Source organism: Notechis scutatus, chromosome 1 (genome assembly GCF_049901735.1).
Source record: "Notechis scutatus isolate UNSWTSFEM ecotype Mainland chromosome 1, rNotScu1.2, whole genome shotgun sequence".
In the NCBI taxonomy this organism is placed as follows: domain Eukaryota; kingdom Metazoa; phylum Chordata; class Lepidosauria; order Squamata; family Elapidae; genus Notechis; species Notechis scutatus.
Window position 1 is genome coordinate 286479175 of NC_142009.1, and position 23594 is coordinate 286502768.

At 41.9% G+C, this 23594-nt stretch overlaps 1 protein-coding gene across 6 annotated transcripts in view; it reads left to right on the top strand.

Moving 5' to 3' along the window:
* Positions 1 to 1926: 1926 nt before the first annotated feature.
* Positions 1927 to 23594, top strand: part of ARHGAP5 (Rho GTPase activating protein 5) — a 50434-nt gene continuing 28766 nt past the window's right edge. The window contains exons 1-3 of one of the 6 annotated variants that reach the window (XM_087951798.1): positions 6223 to 6319; positions 8875 to 8908; positions 13413 to 13494. The gene's annotated coding sequence lies outside the window, so the exon portion shown is untranslated. Of the gene's footprint in view, positions 2298 to 2366; positions 2522 to 6222; positions 6320 to 8874; positions 8909 to 11538; positions 11625 to 13412; positions 13495 to 23594 lie in introns of those variants that run through there. The other 5 variants (XM_026664514.2, XM_087951799.1, XM_087951800.1 and 2 more) reach the window with 5 other exon arrangements.

The window sequence follows — 23594 nt, forward strand, 5'->3', positions numbered from 1 at the left end:
TGTTATCTTCCTAGTTCCCAAGTTTTCTTTGCAAAATAATTTTTGTTTTCAAAATATTGTGTTGGGTAAGTTGTACTGTTTGCAATGGAAGCAATTCTCCATCTTTCAATCCATCCTTTCACAGACCAAGCAAAAAAGTTAATAAGCGTAAACAACTTCTACATCAAGTTTAAAAAAATCATAAATATTGTCAAGGTGCAGGTTGAACAACAGTTCTATTAATATTTAAAATATTTAAACTTTTTTCAGTAATGCAATATATGAGATATGAGACTCATGACACTCACAGCAAGATTCAGTGGGACCTGTTCCTTTAATCAATATAACAGGATATCTTTCTATTACTGACCAAAACATATTCTTAATAGCTTTGTGTTATTTTGCTAGCCTGACAAATTGCTTTAATCAATAACACATTGAAACATTTTTTTTCAAAGCAAATATTCTATAAATGTTATAGTTTCCTTAAATGTTTAAATTATAACAGCAAATACCATAAATTCAATATATCTTACTGCAAGAGTAATGGAATGATGTCTATAATGAGTAACAGGTAACTTTCTACAATAGGATGCATTTTTGAGTTTAATGGAACATATCGAGTTGTGCAAATGCATGCCTAGTGACTAGGTATTAATTACAACCCTAATCTATTAATTTTGTTATAATTGTGACCACAAAAACTTGTGCAGTGCATTATTTTGTTTGGTTTTGATGCATTCACACCCTTTTTTAAACACCAGAGTATTTGATGGGGGTGGGTGGGAATTAAAGCCAGCAAGCAACCGGTCTTCTCATTTTCCCCCAGATATGAAGCATTACTTTCGTCTAGCAGCAAAAACTCAATTCTGTTGAATTTACACTGTGTACAGTGAGCGCCAGCACTGCAGAAAGCACGATACCACACAGTTGCAAATTCTGTGGAACTTCTTAAGCTAAGTGATGCCTATGGTGAAATGAACCCTGCTTAAATTCTCCCCTCCACGGAGGAGCTGAATTTAGTTCCCTTTTCTTCTCTATCCATTCAAAGTTGCCTTGCCAGGCATACCCGAAGATGTGCCATTTCTTCAGGGGCTCAGCCCACTTGTTGTGAGGGAAGTCCTCCTGGATGGATGGCCATGGATCCAGTTGAAGGAAACTTGTTTCCAGCGCACCTCAAACCATGAACCAGCCCCTGCTGTAGCTTGGGTGAGAAAATTCATGAATTCTTCCATTTAGCTATTAAGCTTGTGCCTGTATAAGTTTCAGGCATGCCATTTGGTCTCCTTCACCTTCTCCAGAGGGCCGTGGTGAGTCGAGGAGTTGCTTCGAAGGACAGACGTGTTCAGAAAGTAACGTGTAAAGAGAAATCACGCAGACCAGTCGGCGTTGGAAGACGTTTGAAGAAACGCCTCTTCGGATGTAACTCTCGGCGTACTGACATTTCTGCTTATGTACCATCTTAATCGCGGAAGATTTTGTAGGCGGGGGAGGTTATTCGTTTCCCTAGAGAGTCACATACATTTCCGTCGGTTTCTAAGGACCACAGCTTTTAACGAACGGTCGTATCCAAACGTTTCGTTGCTCCTTCTCTACCAGTTTCAGTCGGTCCGAAACGAGAACTGCGAGGAGTCTGTCATCTTCTCTCCCCACACCCGCCCCTCAACCCCTTTAAAGTGGCGCTTTCAGCGAGCCGTGGGAGTGTATGTGTGTGTGTGCGCGCGGGGGGAGGGGTGGGGAGCGCGGGAGGAGAGGGAACTAATATACATAAAACGGACGAGCTCGCGCCCGAGACGAAGCTCTCTCGCTCTCTTTCTCTCTCACGCGCATGTTGCGTAGGCAGGGCTTCGAGGGAACCTAACGACGACGACGGCGACAGGGGCCCAGTAAAAGAAACGGAAACGTTTAGAAGGTCCTTCCCGCGCACGCGCACCCGGGGTAGGCCTCGGGGGCGCGCGCGCGCAGAGCCGCGGTGGCGGCGGCGGGCGAGAACAGGGGGGGGAGGGAAGGCAGGGAAAGCTGCTGAGGTAAAGTTCGAGGTGGGGGCGGGGAACGGAGAGGGGGCGCCGAATGTCTCTGTGAGAGTGAGAGAGAGAGAGAGAAAGGGAGAGACGTGGGTCCATCAGCGAACCCAGTGCTGGGGAGGCTCAGCCGCCGCCATTACGAAGCCGGGAACACCGAGAGAGGAGGGAGGAGATATGAAGATGGGGCGAGAGTTGTGAGAGGGGCTGCGACCTGGAGGGGAACGGCGGCCGCTGGCGCGGAGCGAGAGTTCCGGGAATGCTGCTGTTCTCGCTGTGGAAAAGCCGGAGACCGAGGTAAGGAGAAATTAAGCCGCTCCTCCTTGTAAAAGCCCTCCTCTCGATCTACACCGGCCTCCCCCCCCCTTTCACTAACTACACCCAAACCCATAGCTGCAGCGGCGTTGGGGTTTCGGAGCCGGGTGTTGCTGCTGCATAGGTCCGGGCTCTACCGGCTCCTGCCAGTTCCGAGGAAGGCTGAGGCCGCCTTCGGCCGAGACTCATGAGGGAGAGATTGCTGGGTAGGTCAAGAGCTCCGCTTTCTTTTCTTTCCTCTTCCTTCCTTGTGGGAGCCCTCTCCATACCTACACACCCGGGAAGGAGGAGGGGGAAGGGTTGGAAGCGTTGCTTGCCTCTGGTCCCAGACAGGTGATGAAGGCCTAAACCAGCCGGGAGGCTCGGAGCTTATTTTACCAGGTTCTAATAGCAACGGCGACGGCTGCCAGTTGGCCACGGTTCCCCAGGGAGAGGGGAGGACGGAAGAAGGCAGGAAGGAGGAAAATTCTCCTTTCCTCCTTGCTTCTTTTCTCGATCTCTCCGCCCTCCCTTCTCCATTATTTCTGCTTTGCTCTCTCCAGGCTTCCATACTCCTATCTTTCTCTTCTTCAGTTTCCCCCCTCCCCTCTCCGACCACCTCCCAAAATCTCGCCATAGCAAACTTTCCTCTTTTAAAGATGTGAGTGGCCTACTTTTTCCTCCTTAAACCCTCCCCCAGCTCCGTAGGGTGGATGTAATGTAGTTTGAAACAGGAGGTTAGGCGGGCTGTGTTGCTTACTACAATTCTTCATGTTCTTTCTTGTCTCGGTAACCCCTGGATTTCCTCTCAAGGAAAAGCCCTAGATAGAAGTCTGGAAATGGCAGGAGAGACGTAATTCAGAGACCGGTTGCTTGCTGGCTTTAATTCCCCCCCCCCATCAAATACTCTGGTGTTTAAAAAAGGGTGTGGAAACCTTCCCATATGTATTCTTCAATGTGAAATATCCAGCAATTCCACTGTTAAGGGTTTGCTTGAAAAGTAGGAGGAAAATGTTTTAAATGTAGATTAAAATAGGCCAGTGGTGGGTGTACTTAGATTAGGTTTTTGATGATAATTAGTGTATATTCACTGTTAGATACCAGCAGTTAGACATTTCTCAAAGTCTGCATTGCATAGTATATTCATTTTACCATATATTTAGATCGTTGCTGACAAGCACTATTCATACATACTTGACCAAAAGGCTAATTAATATGTGGACAATTCTACTTTGTTTTGCTTTTGATATTAAATATTTGTTATAACTACAGACCTTGATTTTCTATTTTGTGAAGTTATAATGAATGGGGTTTTTTTGTAATTAACTAGAACATACATACATACAGAGAGAGAAGTAAGTAAGTAAGAAAGAAAGATTGAGAGAGATTACAAATTGAAATTGTAGCATCACAAGTAAAAACTTGCTGTAAGTTTTCTGTTATATAGTATTAGTACTTGAACTTTTAGCAGATACTTTGTAGCGTACCATATTACATTAACATAGTATATTTGAACAAGCTTTTATCTATGCTTGAAGCATTAAGCTGAAGTCTCACTAACAATTCTTGATCCAAAATAAGAGTACCTAAACTTGCAGTGAAATTCTATGCATACTTCTAAATCCCATTAACTTTGATGGGTATTTTTCTGGAAGAGAATGTACAACATTTCAGTTAACAACTGTTAAAATGTTTCATTTGCCAGTTTTAATAGGACTTTAAAGTTTGGTATGCAAATAAAATTGGTAGTTTTGATGAAATTCTTGTAATAAAATAATTTTAATAATGAAAACAATAAAGCAAATATTTGGTAATGCTTGTGGATTTGCCTTTATTATTTACAACTCCTTATGTTTTATGTTCAGATTTTTCCTGCTGTTAGTTTTAGAAGACAAATATATAAACCACTGTTCAATTTGTTAGATTTAAAAAAATGTATAAATCCCTGAATGGGTTTTTATTCATATGTAATTTTTGTTTCATACTGAGTTTACCAGATTCATTAATAATATACTTTGCACTCCATACATTACTCTGTTCCAAGCACTTTAACTAAAGGCCTAATTGCCTCTAAGTTATATTAATTGTAGATGATTTCTGATTTGCTAATATTATAGCTGCAAGTATAGGCCAGTTAGTGTCTTCCAAAAACAGCTCCCATATCTGGCTACAGTTGTTGGGCCATGAATTCGAAACATCTGGACAGCATCTGCTTGATTGTCTTGCAATGCATTCTTTTAAATTATGATCTAATATTTCACTTCATAAGTATGTACATCTATCAAAGTGGGCCTAAACATTTATTTTGTCATGTTTGCTAATCTCTTAAGAATTGTTGTGATGCAATTGTGAAGTTCCTGCAATTTATCATACACTGAAATAATTTATTCTGCAGTAAATATTTATAGAGCTACAATAAGCTTATGAAATAGAATTTATAATATAATCATGATATTTATATAAGTAATTGTACAATTGTAAAATAGTTAGCAGTTGTTGGGGGGAATAAATATTTATAATTGATAAGATGACTCTGTTGCTTCCCAATGTGGAATCCAACTTTTAGAAATAATAGAAATAACTTTACACTTTGTATAATTTTCAATAAATCAGTTGATACTACAGGAATTCATGTCTTGTTTAAAAGTTTTTGATTTTGATGCTGAATGAATATTATATAACCAATGCTAAAAATATTTAAATACAATCTTACAACTTTTTTTTTAAAAAACTTTTCAATCTAGAAAAATACATCTGGGCAGTTTTTGTTAGCTATCATAAACATTTTAGAAATATTGACACAAAATAATTCTAATATAAATCATAACATGGATGGAGTAATTTTATAAAAGTAATATAAGACACTTTTGTTAAAGTGGCAATGGTACATCTGTTTAACATTCCGTTTTCCAAAATGTAAATGAAATTTTCAGGAAATCAGCTTTACAAATGCTATAAAATATAAAAATTGATTAATCAAATCTGCAAATTATTAAGCAGTAGGCAAATCATACAAGCATGACAAGCGGTGATCTTCGTCAGAATTCAAGAGACAGTCAGGTTCATCTTGTCTTGCAATGTCCATCTTTAAAACTAAAAGCAAATTCCTCTGGCTGTTTCCAACTTTCTTCAGTGATGTGATGTGATGTTAAGAAATGGCCATTTGTGTTAGCTTTGGAAGGATGTTAGAAGCAACAAGATCAATTCAAGCTTTTGACTTTTCTCCAAAACCTGACATTAATGTAAGACAAAAAGTAGGGAGATTGATTTTTTCAATCTTTCAGAAATCAAAATAGCAGAAACAAATATTTGAGAAAGGAAATAGGAACTCTCACTTTATGATAAGTATTTAGGGAAATATGTCAATATTCTCAGTCATCCATGTACAGTTATCTGGAAGTTGAGTCATGGCAGCTGGACTTTTCTTCTTTTCTTTTTGGTTCGAAACGTTTCGTGCTTATCCAAATAGCTTCTTTAGGAAAAGCTAGACAGTTGCCAAACAAGCCAGTGGAGGAGTGGAGGTTAAAGTTGGTGCTTTGGCAACTATTAAGAGGCTCTTATTATCAGTAGTACCTGTTATTTTGGATATACAAGTACTTATGAAATTCAGTATAGGTTTAACAGAGATATCTACAACTGTTGGTAGAATATAAGGCATTAGAACGAATTTCCTCAAGTTATTCTTTCAATGTTTATTCAGAGAACTGGACAGTCTTCTAGCACATAATGAGATACAGTTAAATACTGTTTTGTTAAAACATTTAGATTTAGATATTAAATTTTACTGTTGAAATCAATATAAAGTAATCATAACCAGCAGTTTAAATTCAGCACGAAATATCATGCAGCCTAAATGGAGGGGAAGAGCATATCCATTATGCTTGAATGTCTACTAACAAATCTATTTGTTTCACCCAAACTACTTCAGATGCCATTTTCTATTATTTCAGGGAAATATCTGGATAGAAATTTGTTCTTTGCATATGGAAATCTCTTAAATTGAGGTTCCCGGTACATGAAATCAGGTAAAAGCATAAGTATTTCAGTTTTTTGTATTTACATAGGTGACAAGTGAAACTTGCAGGCATGATGTGATCCCCATCCCTTCCCACGAGCTAATTTTTTTTTTTGCCTCTAATGTAGGAGATAGTATATGGCCCTTAAAGGTAGCAGGTAGTGTACCACCATCATATATGAATCCATCTACCCCTGTGGTCATTATTTGACTATTATTTGAAAAAGGCTTTCTTGTATCTCCTAGTTTCAGTGAATGCCCTGGGTTCTAATATTGGATATACTAAGCATTTAATAACAGATTCACTGTATTAGTAATGTGAAGCTTATTTATTTCAATTATTATTTTGGAATACAAATCCTATCAAAGTACTTTATCCATTAGCTTTTTCAATAGCAGTGCAAAAAATAAGAAATTATAAATGTAAAAACAACAATAATTGGAATCTTCTGTCTTCTAGGGTTTTTTGATATTGCAGATGGTAGAAATGGGGCCAGGAACAGTCCTTCATGTGCTTGCTTTTATTTTTCTTTTCTGGAGTTTCTTTCTGATAGAGATTTTGAACATTGTTTATTTCTTAGATTTATTATTCTGTGTTTTGCTCAGGAACTCAAGATAATGTACCTAGTGTTGCTTTCTCCTACACTGCTCAAAAAAATAAAGGGAACACTTAAACAACACAATGTAACTCCCAAGTCAATCACACTTCTGTGAAATCAAACTGTCCACTTAGGTAGCAACACTGATTGACAATTAATTTCACATGCTGTTGTGCAAATGGAATAGACAACAGGTGGAAAGCATAGGCAGTTAGCAAGACATCCCCAATTAAGGAGTGGTTCTGCAGGTGGTGACCACAGACCACTTCTCAGTTCCTATGCTTTCTGGCTGATGGTTTGGTCACTGTTGAATGCTGGCGGTGCTTTTACTCTAGTGGTAGCATGAGACGGAATCTACAACCCACACAAGTGGCTCAGGTAGTGCAGCTCATCCAGGATGGCACATCAATGCGAGCTGTGGCAAGAAGGTTTGCTGTGTCTGTCAGCATAGTGTCCAGAGCATGGAGGCGCTACCAGGAGACAGGCCAGTACATCAGGAGAGTGGAGGCCATAGGAGGGCAACAACCCAGCATCAGGACCGCTACCTCCGCCTTTGTGCAAGAGCCCTGCAAAATGACCTCCAATGTGCATGTGGCTGCTCAAACGGTCAGAAACAGACTCCATGAGGGTGGTATGAGGGCCCAACGTCCACAGGTGGGGGTTGTGCTTACAGCCCAACACTGTGCAGGACGTTTGGCATTTGCCAGAGAATACCAAGATTGGCAAATTTGCCACTGGCGCCCTGTGCTCTTCACAGATGAAAGCAGGTTCACACTGAGCACATGTGACAGATGTGACAGGGTCTGGAGACGCCGTGGAGAACGTTCTGCTGCCTGCAACATCCTCCAGCATGACCGGTTTGGCAGTGGGTCAGTAATGGTGTGGGGTGGCATTTCTTTAGGGGGCCACACAGCCCTACATGTGCTCACCAGAGGTAGCCTGACTGCCATTAGGTACCGAGATGAGACCCTCAGACCCCTTGTGAGACCGCATGCTGGTGTGGTTGGTCCTGGGTTCCTCCTAATGCAAGACAATGCTAGACCTCATGTGGCTGGAGTGTGTCAGCAGTTCCTGCAAGATGAAGGCATTGATGCTATGGACTGGCCTGCCCGTTCCCCAGACCTGAATCCAATTGAGCACATCTGGGACATCATGTCTTGCTCCATCAACCAATACCACATTGTACCACAGACTGTCCAGGAGTTGGGGGATGCTTTAGTCCAGGTGTGGGAGGAGATCCCTCAGGAGACCATCCGCCACCTCATCAGGAACATGCCCAGGCATTGTAGGGAGGTCATACAGGCACGTGGAGGCCACACTGAGCCTCATTTTGACTTGTTTTAAGGACATTACATCAAAGTTGGATCAGCCTGTAGTGTTTTTTTCCACTTTAATTTTGAATGTAACTCCAAATCAAGACCTCCATGGGTTGCTAAATTTGATCTCCATTGATAATTTTTGTGTGATTGTGTTGTCAGCACATTCAACTATGTAATGAACAAAGTATTTAATAAGAATATTTCATTCGTTCAGATCTAGGATGTCATATTTTTGTGTTCCCTTTATTTTTTTGAGCAGTGTATTTTTCTTACAACCAACTAGTGAAGAAGGTCAGGTTGAAAAAGTGATTGGTCCAAAGTTATCCTGTGAGTTACTGCCACTGAGGAGAGATTTGAACCAGAGTCTCCACAGTATCCCTCCAACACTTGAACTACTATATTCTTTTGGATAGTTTATGATAGATTAGTATATCTATATCCTTAGTTGCAGAAAGTGGCATGTATGATAGTGGTTAGGGTGATGGATTTGCAGTCGGGAGGCCATAGAAATTTCGGAATGTTATATATTTTTCAGTGAAAGCTTGTAACCTGCATCACTTTTCAATATATATAAAATAAGGAAAGCTGCTTATTATTTGAATAATTGTCTCCTATTAATTTTGAATTAATTTGATTTTTTTTTGCAGAGTATCACAGAGTGTCTCAGTAATGGGCCATAAGGTAACCCACTTTAGCGGGGATTCCTCTAACAAAGTACTTACTTTGTGCTGAATGAATTTGGATGTGTTTGAATATTTATGGGTTCATTGTTTATAATGTAAAATTCATCATTCACAATCTAAGTATAAGAACAAATAGTAATATAACATTGAAGAATTATATTTCACAGTTTATTTCATGTTCTCTAATTTTAGCATAAAGTTTTTGATTCAAGCACAACTCCTGTTATCCTCTCAAAATTATGTAGTTTTCTTGGCAAAATGGTTTTTCATCGTCTTCTCTTTGGATTTTTTTAAAATATTAGTCTAATTTACAAATGGTATTTCCTGGTGGTCTAACACCTAGATTCTAATATTAGTTAGCTTTTGAGCATATATCTAGCTGAGCATTTTTTCCATAAGGCATGCTTAAATGCTAGAGAGTTTAGCACGTCCTAATCCAAGTGATTGATGTTCTGATCTAGCACATTTATAGAATGAAGAGTTTATGATTTTTTTTCTGCTGTTTTTTTTGCAGAGATGACTTTTTCTTTTAAAGGTCAGATTCAGAGTAGGAAGGTAATTTGAGGGGGTTGTCTACCTTTGCATTTCTAGACTATATCTCTTGCTAGGAGGATTTTTATTAGCTTTTGTTTATATGCCTCTTACACCCTCTTCTGGGCAATTTTGATTTTGTCTCTCCCACATATATCTCTGTAATTTTATTTTAAGATTGTGTGTGTGTGTGTGTGTGTGTATGCCACATTTGATCCAAAACCAATTATCGTTAATTGGTATCAACATTAAAACCTCAAACTTCTTCACTAACCAACCAACTGAAATTTGTACAGACCTGTCTAGTCTGAAATCTTGTTCCCACAGTGATTATCCCAATGTCACTGTGAAGTTCATGTGTAACAGGGCTAATAGTGTCTTTATATTTCCTAGATGAGAGTGACATGATAAATAGGCTGCTTGTGTTTATAGAGATACTTGTAACAACTGGTCATTTTATAAATGATGCATTATGACGCAGTGGTGAATTCTACAGTTCACAATTATCTTTGTGAACCATTTTATTTAAGGGGGGTGGGTGTCCTTGATATTCTCTGAGCTTGGTTGCTTTTTTACAAAAATTTCATTACCCAAACTAGGGAATATCTTCAGTGCTAATAAGGAATGGGATTTGCTTTCATTTTATATTTTAATGGCTTGCCCTGTCAGTGTTGGTGAGAGTGGTCCAAGTGGTTCTTTGGTTGGGCTGTTTACTGTTTGCTTGTTTGGCAGTTCCTTGATTAGGTTATTGTTTACTTAGTTTTTGGTGTGATGTTAATCTCTGCTTATCTGGGTCCTGAATGCTGGAAAGGAGATGTTTTGGAACTGCAAAACAAGCTAACACTGAAGAGCCCAACCAAAGAACCATCAAGACCACTCAAACCAACATAAAAAGGGCAAGCCATTAGAATATAAAATGGGAGCAAACCTCACTCCTCACGAGCACATATGATATTTGGGTAATGTCTGCAGGAAAACGAGCAAGCTCAGAGAGCACTAAGGATCCCTTATATCAACCCTGACCTACAACCTACAAATATTCTCTATTGACAATTTCTGTCATTTGTGAATCTGGTAATTAAACACTTGATGCTAATTGATACAGAAAATTAGTAAATTCTGAGCAAAATCCATTGCATTGACATCTGGTAAATTAACAATTTGGTACATGAAGTTTTGTGTATTGTTTTACATCAGGGGTATCAAACTTGATTTCATCAGGGTTGTGTTTGACCTTGGGGGTGGACGTGGCTGAGGTGTGTGGCTGAGGTGTGTGTGGCCATCTCAACAGCACTCATGTCAGGGGCACCTGTGGTGTCCCAGGCAGAGCTGGGGGAAACCATTGTCTCCAGCAGAGGAAGGCGGGACCAGGGAGTTTGCCAAACCCTTGTCCTCCAGAGCAGGGGTCGCCAACCTTTTGGACCTCAGGGACCACAAAACTCATAATTTTAAATCCTGGGGACCATTAATATGAATTTTGACTAATGGTGGCTTGTTGACGGTGGGGGGGGGGGAGAGATCTGATCTAACCCCCCTCCTCTTCCCCCCCCCTCTCTCTCTCTCACACACACACACATAGGCAGGGGTGAGATTCAAATTTCTTAACTGGTTCTGTGGGTGTGGCCTAATTTGTGGGTGTGGCTTGGTCATGTGACTGGCTGGGCATGGCTTATATGTAAATATTATAAATATTTATGTAAATATTGAATTTTTTATAAAAAAAGAGCAAAGCAGCCAGGCAGATTGAGTTGCTCACAGAATCACAGATTCATTCAGAGATCTGTTTCTGCCATTGGCTACCTGAGTCTGTCACATAAAATTTGCTAGCAAGCAAACTCACAAAATTAACTCACAACACATCATGTATGTAAATGTTGATTTTTTAATTAAAAAAAGCAACTTTTACCCAAAATCAGGCAGATTGACTTGTTCACAGAATCACAGATTCACTTAGAGATCTATGATTCTGCCATCGGCTACCTGCATTGAACAATAGAAGCTTCAGTCCTAAGAAAGGTTCAGCTCTGCCTAAAAGCAGAGCTGAAGATCTAAAGATTGGCTAGAAAGCAAGAAATCCAACTATTTTCTGCTTTCTAGCTAATCTAAATCTCCCGGCACAGCAGAACAGCTGATGGTCAGGGAAAAAAAAAGAAAAATAGCAACTTTGCAGGCAAGTTTGCCAGGTAAGGAGTGAGTGGGCGGGGAGGGTTCCTGCGGGCCATGTGGGTGGCGCAGCCTTGTGTTCCTGTGCAGCCTGGATTAATTGCTTTGGGGGGTGCTCTGAGGGTGACATTTTTCTGCAGACCACCAAAATTTTCTCACAGACCACCAATGGGCCATGGCCCACCGGTTGGTGACCACTGCTCCAGGGGACCCTCACCATCCCTATCAGGATGAGGACCTCAGGATGCCAACTCAGGCTGTCCAGAGCCCTAGGCAGCAGAGGGCAAATGCCCAGCCCAGTCTTTGAGCTCCTAGGGCACTGGGACCCCACAGCCTACCCAGCCCTGCTTCCCCAAGGGGGTGCTCACCTGCGCTTACCTCCTTGCTGCTGCTGTTTTCACTCTCCTTGGCCAGGTTGCTCATGGTGTGTGTGGGAGGGCAAAGTGTGTGGGTCAGAGGGAGGCCCACTCTCTCTCCACGCAAGGAGACCCAGCTTTGTAACCAAAGCATCCTCAGTGATAGGATGGGAGACCACCAGAAGAGATCAGGAGAAGGAGACAAGGGGATGATGAAAGGGCAGCAGGACTGCTGGTGGCCAAGTGCTAAGGCAGGACTTCCCTCAGACCTTCCTGGATAGAAATAAGAGCTGATGTTTATGTATAAAAGGAGAGGTGTGTATTAATAATGACATGAACACTGTTAATATGAATAGAGATTGGTATTTTTGTTTTTAAAAAATAAAACTATATAAACCCTCCCTCTCATAACCTTCCTTCCTTCCTTCCTTCCTTCCTTCCTTCCTTCCTTCCTTCCTTCCTTCCTTCCTTCCTTCCTTCCTTCCTTCCTTCCTTCCTTCCTTCCCCTCTTTCCTTATTTTTCCTTCCTTGCTCTCTTATCATTTTTCCTTTTGTCTTTGTCTTTCCTCTTTCCCTTTCTCCTTTCCTGTCCCCTCTTGGATGCTCAAATGCAAAAGGGAAAACATTACTTGACGCCTCCTTACCTTGTGATCAAATGCCATTTTTGCTAGTAGTTTGTTTTGCTAGCACTCTGCCAGCAAAAATGGGACTGGGGGGGCTGCGTTTTCAGCTGCAATGGCCTCCTGCAGCCCTCTGCCGGTGAAAATGGAGCTCAGGAGGCTGCATTTTCAGTTGCCACAGCCTCCTACAGCTCTATGCCAGCAACAGAGCTCAGGAGGGCACACGGACCTCCCGAGGTTCATTTTCACTGGCAGAGGCACCACGAGCCAGTCTTTTGCTGTTTCCAAGGTGGCCCCTTGGAACCCTGTGGGCCGGATTTGGCCCACAGGCCTTGAGTTTGACACCCCTATTTTACATGAAATAAAAAGTGTCAGATGACTAATTTTCATGAATAATGAATAAATTCTAATCATCAACATGGGCTATAATAAATACTGTTAGAAAATGTAGTCCAGTTGAATCTGGTTGTTGATCTCTCTTCTAAGGTATGAGCGATGAATATCAACTTGAATCTTGGAAAATAGTTTGCAATTTTCTTTTCCAGTACAGACTATTTAATATCAGTCTAGAAATAACTGAAACATGATGGTCTTTTGTTTATTTCTAAAAAAATCTTAATAAAGAATAATTTTTTCATAATTTTTAAAATGCTTTAAAAATAAAACTCATAAATTGTACAGAGTTACAGTACTGTTACAGTAATGTGTAGAATTTTAAAATACTATAAAGAGATAAATAAATGTAATTGAAAATTCTAAGAGAAAACATCTCACTATGTATTATTAGTTTGCTTTGCCTTTATGCTTTTAAAAATATCTCCTTGATTTTTAGATCTTTTCATCACTGAAATGTGTGACATTGCGATACTTTGCAAGAGCTTGGCATCCATCTTCTTGCATTTTTTTCTGTAAGGGTAAGCTGAAATTTCTGAATATTTGTAGAATGCGGAGATTATTTTATAAATTTATATCTGAGAAGAAACAAGATCATGTTTTATATTTTTTTAAATGGGCTTGAGTTCTCCAACCTTTGTAGCTTTGTGCACTGGCGGGGTGGGAAGAGGGGATAGTTCCCCATGAGCGGTGGGCAAGTGTGCACATGCAGCTCTATTTACATGAACAGCAGGCACATGTATCCGCTGCTTGCACAAATGGAGCACACCTGCACAAGCTCGCCTGCTCTTCACACAAGTGGGGACCTGCACGTGCTTACCTGCTACTTCTGTGGCCCAGTTCTGAATGGCTCAAGGCCCAGTAGTGCGCCGTGGCCCGGGGGTTGGGAATATTTGCTTTAGAGATGGCACTGCATGTTGATCAGAGGAACTTCTGTATTATTGTTGGATATTAGACTCCCTCTGCCCCAAATCTTTGGATATAACTTTTGTCACTTGTTGTTTGCAAAAGTCCACCCAGTCTCGCTAGCAGATTTTCACATACATTCAAGGCAGGATTTAACATTGGTTCAAATGAACAGAATTGTGATTGTGTGAACTATTGACTTGAACACTCTTTCTCTACTGGTAGTCCTCAAGTTATGACAGTTTTTTAATGATGTTAGAAGTTATAACAGCACTGAAAAAAGTGACTTATGGTCATGTGATCAAAATTCAGACCCCTAGTAACTAACTCATGATGGTTGCAGTGTCCCGGGATCAGGTTATTGAGTTTTGAAACCTTCTAATAAGCAAAGTCAACAAGGAAGCTAAATTCACTAATAACTAATCCTAACCTTAACTTAACAAATGCAGAGATTCACTTTACAACTATGACAAAAAAGGGGGTTAAAATTAAGCAAAATTCACTTAACTATCTTAGAAGCAACAGAAAATTTGGGATCAATTGTGCTTGTTAGTCAAAGACTTCATTCTGCATGGTCTTAGATTGCTTTCTGATAACTAAGGAATCTACTAAAACAAAGAAATGAGAGAAAATGAGAAAGAGGCATGTTGCAGATTTTGTCCAAGCCCATTTTTGCCTGTGCATATAATGTTAAATGATCCGCATTGGGTGAAAGACATGTTGGAAATCTTTGATAAAACTGCAAAGGGAAAAATGCTTAGAAAGACTCTGATCTAATATGACTAAGTATCTAAAACATATACTAAATTATTGTAAATGAACCAAAGGAAATTGAGATTCATGTATTTCTTCTCTCCTACAATCAGGAGAACTGCTGTAACTATAGATTTCTGTTTTATATGGACTTGAAGAACTGTTAATTCTCCCAGCACGCCTTTGGGATAATGCACACATATGGGTTGAATCTGCCTTTCTGCCCAGAGACTGAATCATCAATCTTTGCCACGCCTCTTCCTGTTGGGGCAGGAAGCTTCCTAGCCCCAGTCACAACTCAGTCTTGGCCCTATAGAGACGTGGCAAAGGTTGGCTCCATCAATTATAGCAGAAAGCAGCAGTTTAAAGTGTGGATTCTCCCAAAAGTTTGCAAAAAGCCCCTAAAGCATCCAAACATGCCTGCTCTGTTTTTTCGCGGCCCCCTGAACTACCAATTGAAGGCCTAACAGCCCAGGCAATCAAGGGGGAGCCCCCAATGACTCCCCCAACCCAGGGGGGCCCACTGAAGCCGCGATCGCCCCCAGTGTGTTGTTTTGATCCCAGGCTTAACTGGGTAGCTCCGGAGCAGCCGCTTTCGCTTTTATGACCTCCAGCTGATTTTCAGGGCGGCCGGTGGCATGGCGAGTTGTTCAGGCTATCCAGGAGACTGGTAGGGCCGCCACTGTCACAGCCCAGGGAAGGCTTCCAGGCCTTAAATTCCCTTTGGAGCAGCAGGATTGGAGGATCAAGAGAGCTCTCCTCCCAGCAATCTGGGCAATTGCAGCATGGAGCCCATGAGTGCTAAACGATCCAAGCAGAGTCCCAGGAAGGCCAGATCTGCAAGTAAAGAGGTGCTAACAAGATAAAGGCAAAGACTCTTTATTCCAGAAAGCCCACAACAGCAGAGGAAAGAAGGCAAAAAGCAATGGAAAAGCAATTCTCCAGAGCTCAGAAGCAAGCTGACCAGGAGAGGTCTTTCCTCTCCCCCCAACCAAGGCCTGTTAGTCCCTCCCCTCAGCAGCCATTAGCATAGAAGCAGGAATTTATCCCTCTTGCTAAGGAAATCCAAACTCAGAGATTTCCTCTTGATTGCATCCTTCCTCGTCCTGCAGAATTGCAGACCAGAGACAGGACTGGATCACCTGAGGCCACCTTTACTCCAACTGCAGTGGGGATGTGCTCAGCAGAAAGAGTGGCTCCAGAATTACCAGAGGTTCTTAAGGCCCTTATTGCTCAGGCCATTTCTAATGGGGTAGCCTCCTCCCCAAGGGGGAGGAACCATTCTTCTTCCCCCAGATCTGATCCTCAGCCATTGCAGTCAGTGCAATATCAGGCCCCCATGGGTTTTTCCAGGCACCAGAAAGAGGCCTCTCCAGCCCTCTCCATCAGAAGCAGGGCATCTGGGATGGAGGAGGAGGTTCAGGGAGAACGGGTTCTCAGAAGATGACCTATTACCTGATCAACCCCCCTTCAAAGGTCTGTTTAGCCTGGGGCTGTTTAAATCCCTCCTCCACAAGGCTAGGACCACTGCCCAAATTGATTCTCTGCCCATTATACCAACTGCTTTAGCAGACACTTGGGGGCCTAACAGCAGGGTTTTTTCTGAACCTACAATTCTCCAACAGGAGATTCCTTGTCCCAAGTTATTTTTGGATGTAGTTCAGAGGCAATGGGCACAGCCAGGATCCTTCCCCACTCTGGAGGGTAATGATAATTTTTTTTCAATATAGCTTCTCTTCTCCTTGAGTCACTTCAACTTCCCCCTCTGGACAAACCTTTAGCGTTCTTGGTCTCTCCCTCTGCAATATCAGGTGACATAGCAAAGGCCCTTAAGACAGAGGACAAAAAGGTGGAACAAAATTTCCACAAGACACACCAGGCTAACACCTGGGCAGTTAAAGCAGCTGCAGCCACCTTCTTCTTCACTAGGACGTCCCTTCTCTGGCTCCGCCTGTTACAGGCTAGGAATCCCCCTGAGGAAATCAGAATGCATCAGGACATCAACAAACTAGTGGTGGCCGCTGAATTTGTGGCTGACTCCTCCCTGCATGCAGCCCAATTCTTCTCCAGGACTCTGGCCTCCAACATCACTTCTTGTCATCTGTGGCTACGACAGTGGCAAGCAGATGCTAGAACCAAATGGAAAGTGGTCTCTGCTCCCTGTACGGGTTCTTCCCTATTTGGAGAGGCCTTGAATTCCTTTGTAGCTGAGAATGAGAATAAGAGAAAGGTGTTCTCCTCACTTACCAGGAGGGCTGACAGGAGGGCTTCTCCTTACTCCCGTAGACAGCCATTTCATTCCTCAGACTCAGGCCAGGAATTTCCTCAATTCCAAAGATCTTACCAACCCAGATCTGATAGACTCACAAATAGATCGGGATTTAGAGACAGAAACAAACAACAGTTTCAATCTAAATGGCCCTTTCATGGCACAGGAGGTCGTCCCTACCATTGATCCAAATGACTGCCGGACCCTTCCTCCCATTGGTAGCTGACTGGCCCTATTTGCAGAACAATGGGAGACCATCACTTCTGATTCCTTGGTCCTGAAAACAGTGTGATTCGGTCTCACCCTAGATTTTCTGTCCATTCCTCTGAGGACCTTTACCCATTGCCCAACCTCCAAGAACCACATAAGGAAAAGGCTCATGGACATAGTGGTCCAGCATTTGCTGGACATCCAGGCCATCGAGCCGGTATTGGAGGACCAGAGGGGGCATGGGTCTTACTCCATTCTATTTGCAGTTCCCAAGACGTTGGGATATGTGCGTGTGGAGAGCGATCCTGGATCTCAAAAAGCTTAGTGCTTATTTAGAAGACAAGAGATTCAAAATGAAGTCTCTGCAATCTTGGAAGGCATCCGGGGGAGGGCGATCTCCTAACGTCCATCGATCTGATGGGGGCTTACCTCCACATTACCTTCTATTCCTCCAAGGTTTCTCAGGTTCTATTATGCAGGGGGGCAATTATCAATACAAGGCCCTCCCATTTGGACTGTCATCGGCATCCAGGACTTTCACAAAAGTGCTGGCAGCACTGGCCGCGCACCTCAGAACAATCCCGGTGCGAGTCCAGTGCTATCTGGATGACATTCTTATCCAGTCCAGTTCCAGCCAACAAGCCAAATCAGACCTGACTTACACAATCCAGGTCCTAAAGGATCATGAATTTTCAATCAATTTCCAAAAAGCCAGCTAACACTCTCCACCCGCCTCCTTCATCTGGGTGTGGTGATATACACAAATCTATGCGAGGTATATTTGTCCCAGGAACGTCAGGACATCATCAGGTTCTTGATCACCCAGGTCGCAGTGGAGTGAGCAGCTCCCCTGACATTTCTTTCTCAGCTTCTGGGAAAATTAATCTCGTACATAGCCATAGTTCCATGGCCCCGACTGCACTGCACGCCAGTCCTCTCCAGTGGTTCCTCCTACCATTTCAGAGAGCAGGCACCAGCACCTCCAACGTCAGGGTCTGACTCTGTTCGAATGTCTTCAGTTCCCTCAGGTGGTGGGTATCCCCAGTGATCACCAATCACCTATTCACATCATAGTCACTTCAGATGTGAGTCTGTTGGGATGGCGGGCCCATCTATAGTCCCAGCTTGCGCAGGGTCAATGGTCCACAGCAGACCTTCAACACAACATAAAGAATTGGTTAGAACTGAGAGCCATTCACTTAGCTCTCAAACACTTCCAAAGCACAGTGACCGGCCAGCACGTGCTAATCCTAATGGACAACGTGGTGGCCAAAGGACACGTCAATCGCCAGGGAGGGACCCACTCCAGATCCCTCATGTCCAAAACACAGCAACTGGGAATTTGAGTGGAGGCTCACCTATTGTCACTCAAGGCAGAGCACATATCGGGGATTGCAAATGTCCAGGCAGATTACCTAAGTAGGACCAGGGTGGACAATTCCGAGTGGCATCTCCATTCAGATCTGTTTCAGGACATATCTCAGAGATTCGGTAGGCCAGTCCTCGACCTCTTTGCCACTCCAATGAACACCCAACTTCCCCGTTTCTACTCCAGATTCCCATCGCCAGGTGCAGAAGGGGTAAATGCCCTTCGCAGCCGCTGGCCCAAGCGTCTCCTTTATGCCTTTCCTCCTCTGCCCTTCAAACCAGGAGTGATAAGGAAAGTGCTTCTAGAACAGGCAGAAATCATCCTCATCGCTCCCCACTGGCCCAGATGGTCATGGTATGCGGATCTAGTGAGCCTGTCAGTGTCCCACCCTTGGAGGATCCCTCAGGACAGGATATCTCTCAGCCAGGGGGTCTTGGAACACCCGGAGCCTCAGTGGCTCCAATTGACTGCCTGGCACTTGGAAAGCAGATCCTGAGGCAGCATAACTTTTCAAAAAAGGTAATCAAAACAGTACAAGCCTCAGGAGGCCTTCCCTGAACAGAATATATGACGCTTCCTAGAAAATGTTCCATCAATGGTGCACCAAGAAGGGCACGGATCCAACTGCAGCCTCAGTGCCACAGATCCTGGACTTTCTACAAACAGGACTCGACAAAGGGTTCTCTCCTAGTATGCTATGCAGGTAGGTAGCAGCCCTGTCCATCATGTTGCACTATGGGAAGAGGAATTCCTTAGCTCATCATCCGGTCATCTGCTCCTTCCTCAAAGGAGCTGTCAATCTTAGACCACCAATAGTTCACAGATACCCTTCTTGGAACCTGTCTACAGTGTTACAAGCCCTTACTCAGGAACCGTTTGAACCTCTTCAATCAGTAAGCCTACACTTCCTAACACTCAAAGTCACCTTCTTAGTGGCCATTACATTGGCAAGGCACATATCAGAATTGGCAGCTCTTTCCACCAGGGAAGACCTCTCTGCACCTTCCACGACAACAGGATTGTCCTGCGCTTCGACCCCTCCTTCATCCCAGAGGTAAACTCTTGTTTTCACAGGGCTCAGGAAGTCATTCTTCCCGACTTTTGTCCTACCCCTTCATACAACAGAGAGCACAGATGGCACATATTGGATGTTCGGAGGGCTCTTCTCAGGTACATCAAACACATATCAACATTTCATAAAATCGAAGCCCTGTTCATCTCATTTCAGCTGTCTTCAATGGGCACTAAAGTTTTTTCTTCAACTATAGGCCGCTGGATCAGGGCTTGTATAGCCAAGGCCTAGGAGACCCAGGCCCTTCCAACACCCAGACGTGTAACAACTCACTCAACCAGAAGTGCAACTACCACAGCTGCCTGGGTGACGCAAGCCTCACTTGAGGACATTGCAGGGCTACATGGTCCTCCCTGTCTCCATTCATAAAGCACTACAGACTGGACACATATGCCTCAGCCAGAGATGGCCTTCTGCAGAAGAGTGCTACAGTGAGTGCATACAGATGGGAGTGCACAGGACCAGACTTATTCCCACCCATAGGGACTGCCAGCTTTGGTATGTCCCGTATGTGTGGATTATCCCAAAGGCATGCTGGAGAATAGGCATTGGCTTACCTGAATGCAGTTTTTCAGCATGCCTTAGGATACGCCATCCCATCCTGGCAACCATCTGGTCCAGGGTCCAGGTGGGAGGCAGAGCCAATGCCACAGGAAGATCATCAAATGGCTGCGCCTTCGTTGTGACTGGGGCTAGGAGGCTTCCTGCCCCGACAGGAAGAAGCGTGGCAAAGATTGATGGCTCAGTTTCTGGGCAGAAAGGCAGATTCAACCCATATGTATGGATTATCCCAAGGCATGCTGAGAAACTGCGTTCAGGTAAGCCAACACCTATTCTGTTTTGAGTTAATTAGAATAAAACTATTTTTTTTAGTTTTAAGATGCACTTTATCATGAGTTTTCTCCCCCTCTAGACTAGGCCTCCTTGTGCTTTCTTAAGATAGAACTATATGTATGCTATATTTTGAAATAAGTTTAAAACTAGGGTTGAGTAGCTGCTAATTATGGTTATAGAGAACCAATAAAAATTAGGGCTATGGGGAGAAAAATTACTGGAGAAATTACTGGAGAAGCACGAGAGTCAAAAATGCATGTTTTTCTTTAGTTACCAAATTGCTCCTTTAAAATATACTTTGTGAAAGGAGCAAGCCCTTAGAAAGGTGTGTGCTGTTGCAGAAAAGGTTCTCCTTGGTTCTTTCAGACATTCCTTACTGTTTGGGACCCACAATATGTCCTTTCTGCCAGACTTTATGGGATGGGTAAATGTGATTGGGAGAGAAGTGGTCATTCAAATATATAATATATTTTAGTTTGATAATAATTTTATTTGTCTTAATTGGCTTTTAATGAAGTTTGCCATTATCTTTTACGTTTGTTTTTTGATTTTCATATGCCATCCAGAGTCACTTACATGCTCCCAATCAATAAACTTTGAGTTTATGTATTACACTAAGGCAGGGGTGTCAAACTCAAGGCCCATGGGTCGAATCCGGCCCATGGGATGCTTAGATCTGGCCTGTGGGGCTGCCCTGGAAATAGCAAAGGACCGGCCCGCAGTGCCCCTGCTAGCAAAAACAGAGCTTGGGAGGGCCACACTCAGTTTTTGCTGGCAGAGGGCTGCAGGAGGCTGTCGCGGCTGAAAACGGGATCCAGGGAGGCCCCACGTGGTCCTCCTGAGCTCCGTTTTCACTGGCAGAGGGCTAGCAAAACAAACTAAAAAAAACAACAACCCGAAATGACAAATGTTTCCCCTTTTTCATTTGAGCATGCAAGAAGGGACAGGAAAGGAGAAAGGGAGAGAGGAAAGACAACGAAGAAAATGGGAAGAGAGCAAGGAAGGAAAAATAAAGTGGGGAAACAAGAAGAATGAATGAAAAGGGAAGGAAAAATAAGAGAAGGGAAGGGAAGGAAGGAAGTAGATTATGAGAAGGAGAGGGGGTATGAAGGAAGTTCTGCCTTAGCACTTGGTCACCATAGGTGCCCTGACATGAGTTACATTGAACTGCCCATGCTCACCCTGAGGTCAAACACTCTTGTAACTTTGAACATTTATTAAATGAGGCAGTCAGTAAGCATGGATTACCTGTAGTTTGAGATTTAAAAAGTACCAGTGGAAAGAATCAGGTAAGCAAATTGGACAGATTAGTATATTTTAAAAAAATACTAACAGAAAAGATTGCTAGACTTACTGGAGCATCTGCTCTTAAATGATCTACGAGTTTTAGAAAGCAGTTTCTGATACAATATTTATGGGGAATAACATGGATTTCTTAATGACTTTTTGGGTTATTGCAGTGTTGAATGGATGGTGAAGACTCTGAAAATTGACTTATCAAGTAATCAATAATGAGGTTGACATCCCATTTTTCTTTTCTAAAATGTAAGCAATGAAAGCTTTTTTCTTTGAAATCCTATGCAGATTGATAGAAATAAAATACTCAATAGATTTACCTGGTAGAGATTAGAAGCAGGCTATAAAATTCATTGTTTTACTTTGTAGCAGTATAAGAATTTCTGAGCAGGAAGATGATCTTGGTTATTAAATATTAATTTAAGAAAATTAAATTTTCATATTTCAGTCTTCAGCTTAAAAGTTGATAAAATAATTAAAAAATAGGCAGATTTTAGGTTTACAATCAAAAAGTGATGATACAGAAGATGAAGGGAATAGGACATTATAAAATATTTCTTTTCATGATTTGTGGTGATAAAAATGAGCTGCTTGGAGGAACAGATGATGTCTTAATTTTGCTTGCAACAAGTATTGTAAAATACTACCTTGACATTTTTTCTGTTTTTAAAATGTTCTTTAAACAAGCTTTATCCTTATGCTTTGATTTAGTTATGTAAAAACTTAGCAAGAAAGAAGGGTATGTATGATCATCTTAAGAAATGCTGGTATTTTATAGATGTTCATTATTATAAATGTTAAAATTCCTTTTTAAAAATTTACATTGAAAAGTTTTGCCAATATCTGATTTATTTCAGTTTTATTCAGTTTTAAACAACACTTTGGGAAAATGTGGTTCAATATGAAACACAGACTTCCAGTTGTCTGCCAACTTTATTTCACATAATGTCTCAAGGAAACATTCTTGAAAAGTAAAATGACATAAGCAGTTGAAAACTCATTTTTTGCTCTGAAGTATTTGTGGTTGCCATCACATTCCCCTGCCCAATTCAAAAGGAAGGAAGAAATTGAACCCTTTGTTACCATGATGGCTTGGCATGACCCCCATTGCTAAGGGTGACAAATAAAGGAGGAGGAAGTGAGAAGACTAACAGAATGATATAGTAGTGAACTTTGAGATTGTCCAAATGAGAAAGAAAATGTGTGTATATTTTTTTAAAAATGATATATGTATAGATGTGGTATTAGAGACAGAATGAGATTGTACTGTTTTTTCCCTGAAACATTAAGAGCTGACCTGAATGAATTTTGTATACTATAAATGTAGGTCTATAGATTCTGGAATGTGAGAGGTACAGATCAAACATATTACTACTGTATATCAGAATTGTGGGTTTAGAGAAGAACTTTGTGTTTGACAGTTGAGATTCTATCTTTGATTCAGATCCAAATAATTGAATAAGTGAATTCCCCTTAATTTTTATTAGTTTTTCTTTCTGTTGTATGAATGTGTATCCAAATGACTGTTATTTTGAGATGATAAATATGATATATATTCAGAATTCTAAATATGTCTCAAAGATTGGAATTTCTTGAAGCTAAATTCCTATTGCAATTGTTCCAAAGCAAAATTGTTGCCAAACATTCTGGATTATATTGACTAATCTTCTCATAGTCTAATTGTGCTACAGTCTGCAAGCAAATGGGCAAACTGTACCTTGCTAAAAACTAAGGAATATATTTTAATAAAAACACTCCATGCTGCTTGCACTCCTCCATGGTCACAAAGCCATCTGTCATGCAGGAAACAGTTTCCATTTTTCCTGACTACAAATAAGGCAATTAGTCTCTGAACTATGAACACAACTCAACATATTTCCTATATTTGAAACTGAAACTAAATGATAACTCT